General features: G+C 39.3%; 1 pseudogene; it reads right to left on the reverse strand.

The window, feature by feature from the left end:
* On the reverse strand, nt 1-4,153 carry LOC137978937 (uncharacterized protein C19orf47 homolog; annotated as a pseudogene).
* Nucleotides 4,154-8,152: the final 3,999 nt, after the last annotated feature.

Below are 8,152 nucleotides of genomic sequence, written 5' to 3' on the forward strand. Positions count from 1 at the left end.
CTTCAATTTTGCAGTGACACTTGTTTTCAAAGGTTTAAGTGCTTTCACCTCAGCTTTCTTCGGTTCCTTGGTAGCCACTTCTAATGGCGGACTTTCTTTTCCAAGTCGATCGAACACTGACTGTCTCCTTGCAATCTTGCTTTATTTACTAAAAAAAACCGGAAAAACAATTGCACTACAACCAACAGCTCAAAGGGGCAACGTCACGTTATTTCAGGGTGTTTAGGAGAAATCCTTAGTTGAGCACGAGTTTGAAATTCGAAAATGGTAATGTGGAATTCCTTTCCTGATAAAATTATCGTTACATCCCAAACAAGATGATTCTGGGGGCGAAAACGACCGTTATCCAGTGGTTATTTGCAATGTTTCATTCTACATTTTGGGCGTCTCATGAGATTATACCAGTTTGCGTGGCAGAGCCCCTTTTAGTGAGGTTACTACCATTTCTTTACCGTTTCAAGAGAAAATTTGAAATCACTTCAAATACAAGAACGGTTTTTCGAGTGAGTGCCTAAGATGCTCTTTTGATTGCTTTACCTTACTATTTCAACGTTTTATGATTGGGATGAAAAATTTCACGCTACATTCTAAGCCAATAGGAGTCAAAAGTGAAACCAACAGAGGTTTCCTCACCCGCGTTTTCGCGCGCTAAACGCGTTGCGCTCTGGACGCAAAGGAAATTCTTTGCGTTGCGATTGGCTGCTTGGTCTTTGCAATGGTGCAGTTTTTGGAAAGTGATGAACCTGGTTTGAGCAACCGGCCTAAACAACCAATTAAATGAACCTTAGTTTGTCACTGTGTTTAAGTTATGCATTCCATGCACTTATCGAAACTTTGTGCCTGCAATGCAATGTTACGCTTTGTGTGCCCCTTTTATTATTCACAAATGATGTGACATTTTCGGAGACTATCTGCCCCATCTCCATTACATGTGTAGACTGCGTAACAGGAAATGCACGTGACACGCGTCACTGTTGAGTACGTGACAATTTTCTACCCACCTGCGCTAGCGGCGGCCGCATGTTTTTGCTTCGTGATTAGCTTCTTGCTCCTTTCAGTAGATCCCTGAGGCAATTTCACCTTCAGTGTCTGTTTCTTCTCCTTCTTTTTCTTTTTCACCCTTGGACTTAACTTTCAGCTGTTTGCCTGGAATAACCTTGACACTCTTTTCGCTAAACCTTCAGAAAAGAAAAAACTATAAATTGCAACTTGTTCTTAGTTGTGAGTCTCCGACTAAAGATGTCAGCAGCCGCCAGTATTTAATAAAGTTGCCTGAATACTGTGGCTCCATGAAATAGATACGTTTTTTCGAAGGTTATCCATGTAGTACTTTTACTTCAACAGAGATATCTGTTACAGTGTCATTTTTAAGAGCCATCTTATTCCCACGTGAACGATCCAAGAGATATTATCTCACGGTAATGAATGTGTGCAAGTAATTAGAAGGGATACGGTTGCAGTTATTAAAGCATGGGCAGTCTTTTGGTTGACCCGGGAATCGAACCCACCAATAAGGCCATTTGAGGCAGTGGTACAATAATCAGAAGTGGGATGTCAGGTGAACAGTAGAAGAGCAAAGAGAACCACAGAAGAGCTTGGAAAGCCCACTGAGGACCAAGGAAAATGGACCAAGGACCAAGGAAAATGGCTCAAAAACCCTAACCCTAACATTTGACTTCATTTGCGTTAATCGTTAACTTCAGTTTACAATGTCCCCAATTAGTGCTCGAGCGCTAGAACGACGACTAGACACTTAAATAAACTTCCTTTCCTTCCCATTTTTTACCACACCATAACTCACCTCTCTGACAGTGATTTCTGGCTTTTGATTGGTTGAGGCTCATCTGACACTGTTGTTTGAATTGTTAGCCTCTTCTTCGTTGGTGATGGTGTTGTTTCCTATGGCAGTGGCAGCTTCCACAGGGCTGCTTTTACCATTCTCTGATTTCTTACTGCTCATCCAATGATCTACCATGCGACTTGCAGCTGCAACCAAAACAGCAATTTTGGCCTTACTGGCATACTGTGAACTAATTAACAATTAGACCGTAGCCCTTGCGGGCTATGGGTCAATAGTCCACGAGGCGAAGTCCAATGGGCTATTGACCCGTGGCCCTTGAGGGCAAAGGGTCTAATTGTTTTAGTAACACCCAACTAGTCGGACAGAATGGGCAATAATAAAGCTGGGGGTCTCCAGGATGGTTTGCAGGGGCATTTCCATGTGCTTTGGCTCGAGTTGCTTTTTTGCTCGCTTGCTTTTTTTTCCTCCCTCCCTCCATCTGCCCCCCTCCCTCCCCTCCATATTTTGGGGTAACATTCCACACACTAGTATTTCTCAGTGATGTGTTAACAGGTGCCTGGGAGGTGGACTGTTGCTCCGCTGAGGAGATGCACCTACATGTATCCTCCAAAATACTGGCATTCCAAGCAAGAAAGAATGACCACTCGCCAAAACGCTAAGTCTGAAAAAAATCCACAAGTCAATTATTTTCTAATACCTGTAGATTTGCGTTTAGCACCAACTGGGGTTTGTGTGCTTGGTGAGGGCGATGTGGCTGACTCTGGCCCATCAGTGGCTGCCATATCCATTGCTGTCTTCTCTCTCACACTCTGTAAATTTGCAGGAGCATACCGGTTCATTTTTGCCATTTAAGGCACCCACCACTGACAATACTGATTACTTTCTGCACAATTACCCCTTCAAAGCAAACAGGTCTCACATACAGTAAGAAACCTTGTTACCATCAAATAACCACTCAGTACTATACATGGTGACGGCAACATTCTCTTATGAACTGGTATGCATTCCTCCACTGTATTTCGCTGCCAGCCTTTCTCCATTTCCAAAGTACAATTTTACTTTACAAATGCACTCTAAGCTAAACTGGGAAGATTACCACACTTTCAATAACATCCAACACGAGACATATCCATCTCACTTGCAGCCAATACTGGTAACATCCCCCTTGTTAAAGGTGCTGCTTTGACCAAAAGTCCATTTTTATTTTAGTTTTGATTTCAAACTATGTTAAGTCACCCAAGTTTTAAGCCTTGATTTAAAAAAGACAATTTTATTTTAAGTGGAATATTCTGATTCAATGGTCCACCATCACCAACTTAAAGTCCTGAGAGAGCTGGCTCAATGAGAAATGACGTCAAATACTTAATAGTTTAAGAAAGCAATGCACAGCATACACAGGTGAATTAATATGCAGCACAGGACTTTCAGGCTTTTCAAACATGTGCTTCGCATTTATAATAAGCTGAGTTTACACGCTGAAATTTTAAGTTAGCGAATAAATGACATCACTTTCCCTAGATCCAAACCTCAGAGGTCCAGTTGGTCAGTTTTGAACGCGAGTTATGGCGGACCATGAAATCCAAAACTCCAAAACACTCAAAGTAAACAGCCTTTGGATAAAAATCAAAGCCCAAAATTTTGCCAGTCAAGTGTTGAGCAATCACACTTTTAAAATCTGAAGTAGTAAAAAAGGAAATGATTTTTTGATCATAGTCGCCCTTTAAATACACACTAGACAAAAAAGAAGCTTACATGGTACCTGTGCGTGCACTTCTTTGCCGTGCCTCAAGATGGCAATTATATCACCCATCACAGTAATACCCATGTCTCGTAAAATCTCCTGAAATACAAAGAATAAAAAACAAAGAAGTCCTTCAAGTACTGTACAAAACATTCTTCTTCCTATATTGTTTTTCTGTGTTCTGGATACCCTTCAAAAAAAGCACCTTCCACTCTGCCATTTTTGTACCCCTGTCCATTTTGCTAAGTACACTGTGATTATTTTCTCTTGGTCGCCTCATTTCTCTCGTCATCATCATGACGATCCACCCACATTGACGCACACAAACACAAACACACAAAAGCCAGGCCAAAGAAAATGCAAAAATGGAAGGAGAGATGGGAGAAGACCACCAGTGACACATGAAGCGATGTTCTTACCACATTATGAAGTCAACTGTGATCTATTACTGATTCACAGAAGCACTGCATTAATTTATGGAATCTAATAGTATTATTTTTGTTAATTTCAATATTGATATGACTAAAATCTACAGTCCATAATCATCTTTTCAATTTTCATGGATACAAAAAAACAAAATAAATGCAAACCTTTGATAAAATCTGTAACATGTCTTCTTGAATCCTATTGTCATAAAATATTACTGCATAACTGATTTCAAAAAGAGAAAAGAAACAGTGTGAGGATAATATAAGAGATCAGACTGAATGATAATAATGATAATTTTATGATTATGATGATGATTGTTATTATTATTATTATTATTATTATTATTATTACTATTATTATTATTATTTATTATTATTATTATTATTATTCTACAAATAATAATACGAATAGATGTTGGTTTGTAATAGATTTAACAATAAAAATTTGATGATGATTATAAAACCATTACTCGACGTTTCGACGCTCTCAAGCGTCATTTTTCAAGAGTTGTAAAGTAACTGTTACCCATGACTTCCACGAGGATTTGCTAACATTATTTATTCAAACTGGCAAAGTAACAGTCACTTTACAACTCTTGAAAATGACGCTTGAGAGCGTCGAAATGTCGAGTAAAAAGTTTTATAATCATCATCAATTTTATTGTCAAATAATAAATAATAATAATAATAATAATAACAATAAGTCTCACTCCCCAGGGGTCAATGTACTAACAAAATATAAACTTATGGAAGGCTCAACCTTAGCTTGGAACAAGTGCTCTTCCAATTGGGGGCATTGCAAATCAAAATCAAGTCGCATCAAACTACGAGAAGAAACTGGAGCAGCTGGAGGAAAATTCCCTTGAAGTAGTAAGAGTAGAAAACTAACAAAATCAACATAAAGTCAAGTAATCCTGAGGTCAAAAATTGAACCTTCTACACACTCGTGAAGACCAACCCTACTCCCACTGGAGCAGAATTAGACCTCTAAGCCTTAAAGCAGAGGAATGAGAATGCACTTTGGTGCAGGAGTTTGTGCATTTGCACTGTACCAGCACGTCGGGTCAAAAAACAGCTACATGTACTAAGGAAAAAATGGTGCCCTTTGCACTGTCTCTGAAATTTGTTGGACTTTCTAGTTTTTCTTGAGAGATGACTACAAAGCCTTGCGGCCATCCTTCAACAATCTGATGTGCACAGGCAAGCCCGTGGGTGTGTTACAGATCAATATGTTGTTCTAAAAGAGAGATTGCGGAGTTACAATGTATCAGTACCCATTTTTGTAGTCCATGATACCTGTAGTTTCTAATAGCCGTAATCTTGTCGACCCTCACCCTGGATCTGCCACTGGTCTCCCCGCTTGTTTGAGTAGGTTTATGGCAGCTAATTTATCAGTCAGTCTCAGACATAAAAGAATCCTGAGAACGTTAATCCGCTGTTTGACACTAATTATTTACAGTGCATAGCTACATGAAAGACACCATGTTAGAAGACTTCATGTAAAAGTCCAAGAAACAAAAGAAGAGATACCATTTCGTTCAACAGTCATTTGAATATTTACGTGGTAAAGGCTGGATATGAGTATATTAAGCCATCGGATTTTATACTATCATTCTGGATTTAACATCCACATAATTACCAATGATTCTTTGCATATTTGCATATTCAAAAATTTCCACTCTGGAGAGAAGATTTGAAAGTGAAGATATGCACGCTGAACTTGCTGGAACATGTGGACAGAAGCTGCAAAGAACGTTATCTACAAGACGTTAGACGTTATCTACAAGCTGAAGATCAGGAATCCAAAGCCTTTTATTAAATATGTCCACAATTTCAGAATGTGTTGGAAAACCCGAAAGACTTCAAACATGACCTGGAAAGTGCTCCTTGGTGGGTCTGTCCACCTTTGAGGACCTGGATGACATCACTTGGGCTTGGAATTGCATGTATAATGTTATTGCAAGCAGTCACATTCCCTTACGTAAAGCCAAGGTTAGAAAAATTCACTACCTTGGATGAACAGTGAGATCCGGAAAGAGATGAATAAGAGATATAAACTTTTGAAAGCCTGTGATGGCACACCCGCTACTAATAAACTCTGGGTTGATTACAAATCCTCTAGGAACAAAGTATCTAAGATGCTACGACGTGCTGAAGCTCAATATTGGAAAAAGAAATTTACAGAGACCAAGGACTCAAAATCTTTCTGGAAAACTGTGAACGAGGCCACTGGAAAACCTAAGAATAAACATATTGGCCCCCTCAGAGATGCTAACAATAAGGAAATCACAAATGACTACGAGAAAGCTGAACTGATTAACTCTTACTTCATAAATATTGGCAAGGAACTAGCTGAAAAATTCCCCGAAGCTGATGAACCCCATCAATTCATGTACAGAGTTACCCCCACTGTGCAGGTCTTGGAGGTCAACATCAACAAACTCAAAACTGATATCAAGACAATTAAAATAACAAAGCATCTGGTCCTGATGGCATCTCTTCTCGTAGCTTAGCTATTGCAGGAATATCCGCCTTAGAGGGTATTGTAACTGTTTTCAAGAGCAGCATGACTCAGTCCAGCTTCCCTAACACATGGAAGATTGCAAAAGTTAATGCAATCTTTAAAAAAGGAAACCCAGCAGATGTTTCAAATTATAGGCCAATATCACTTTTAAGTATCCCCAGCAAGCTGCTCGAAAGCCAGATCTGCAACATAATTGATACCCATCTGAACAGCTGCGGCATAAAAAGCTGTAAACAGTGCGGGTCTTTAGCAAGGGACTATCGAATGAAGGAATGACTTACCTCTATGACTGAAGGATGGAAGACAGCAATTGACAATGAGTATGACAGTTGGCCGCAGTCTTTATCGATTACCAGAAAGCTTTTGACACTGTCCCCCATTAGTATTTTATGCGACTAAATTACAAGCCATTGGAATATCAGGATCTCTTAATGGAAGGCTAATGAGCTATCTTACTGATAGATGTCAAATTTGCTGACGTTAATAATTGCAGGTCTGGTCAAGACTATGTACGATATGGAGTCCCTAAAGGCTCGCTTCTTGGAACAACGGATCTACACCATATATGTTACTGATCTTCCTGACCACATCGACTCGGGAGATCTATACATGTATGCAGATGACACTCTCCGTCTACTGTATTGGGCCCAAATGTTGACCAGGTTATGTTGTCACTCAATAAAACATTGGAGCAAGTTCGCCTGTGGAGCATTCAGAATCAGCTAACCATCTAACCACTTAAAACTGAAGCAATGATACTAAGTAAAACCTCATTTGTTGGGCCTATACCTCCCCTCCACTTTAACACTGGACATATCGACCTGGTTCATTACACCACTTGCCTTGAAGTTAAAAATTGACAATAAGCTGACTTGGTCTGTGCACAGTTGAATCAGTGAAGCAATCTTTTACGCAGCCGGTTGGAGCGTTGAAGAGAATGGAGAATCCTTACGAAGAAGGTTCTCGAGGAAATATACTTTAAAACAATTATCCCCAGTGTAACGTATGGAATTTCGGTATGGGGACATTGTTCTTCTTCCGCACTGAACTCTCTAAAACCATATTCATGCAAAGAGCAGCTCGTATTGTGAATAACCTCGACAAATGATGGCAGATGACACATGTCTCATGAAATCCGACTGGCTGCCCAATTCTTACTTCTATAAAAAATCTGTACAGTTTCTCTTTTTACACAAAGTATATTTTTGGAACAACGACCCAATCGATCTGTGAACTGTTTTCTAAAAGAGTTTCTTCGAGATCTTCTCGTGTTCCTAACCAATTTAATGTCATTAGATTTAGATCAGAGACCGGCAGGAACTACCTACCGATACAGAGGTCCTGATTATTTGGAATTTTGTCAATAGATTAGTTATAAGTAACCTGAAAGTTTTTATTCTTTTAAACAAAATTTTCGTAACCATTGCTAAGAGATTGACAATTTTTCATTTGAGAACAGAGGAAACAGTAGGCGCCAACAAAAAGGACCATTTCATTGTACTTTTAGATGTATATGTTAGTCTTAGTGAATACCATTTTATTTGTATACAGTAGTTCTAAAGTTATTATTGCAATTTTATTATATACGGATAATTCTTAATATTAGTATAGTAGGTCCACATCAGCCCTTTGGATGCCTTGCACACAACCGACTTATC

This window comes from Montipora foliosa, chromosome 12 (genome assembly GCF_036669935.1).
Source record: "Montipora foliosa isolate CH-2021 chromosome 12, ASM3666993v2, whole genome shotgun sequence".
In the NCBI taxonomy this organism is placed as follows: Eukaryota; Metazoa; Cnidaria; class Anthozoa; order Scleractinia; family Acroporidae; genus Montipora; species Montipora foliosa.